The sequence below is a fragment of the Morone saxatilis genome, unplaced genomic scaffold (assembly GCF_004916995.1).
Source record: "Morone saxatilis isolate NCDOM2014 unplaced genomic scaffold, NCSU_SB_2.0 Contig16, whole genome shotgun sequence".
Lineage (NCBI taxonomy): Eukaryota > Metazoa > Chordata > Actinopteri > Moronidae > Morone > Morone saxatilis.
Window position 1 is genome coordinate 26166470 of NW_023339718.1, and position 442 is coordinate 26166911.

Here is a 442-nt window from a genome sequence, read left to right on the forward strand (position 1 = left end):
CCCCCCCCCCCACAGCAGGACACATTGAATATACACTTGATCTTGTATATAATTCAGTTGCTGTTAATTCATAAACCAAACTGTTTTAAATCACATCATCGTGTGTTGAATTTTATGAGCGTGTTGCTGTTGATCAAAGTTTATTGGCAGAGATTGAATTTGTGTTGACTATATTGTGGGATGTGTATTTCTTTGGAAATGTATTGTATGTGAATTAGTCTAAATGACTGGAAGAAATTATAAATGGTTTAAGAGTATACTCGGACCATTATTCCACTGCTTTACCGAATAAAATGGTCTTTTTCATCCAAGACTGGTGGATATGACACATTATCTGTGTATTCACTATTCTATTGTATTCTCTCCCCTACCAGTACACAACCTTCTTTTATTTTGTTGGAGCATGCTAGTGTCTATGTAGTGCTTTCCATACAGTAGCAGC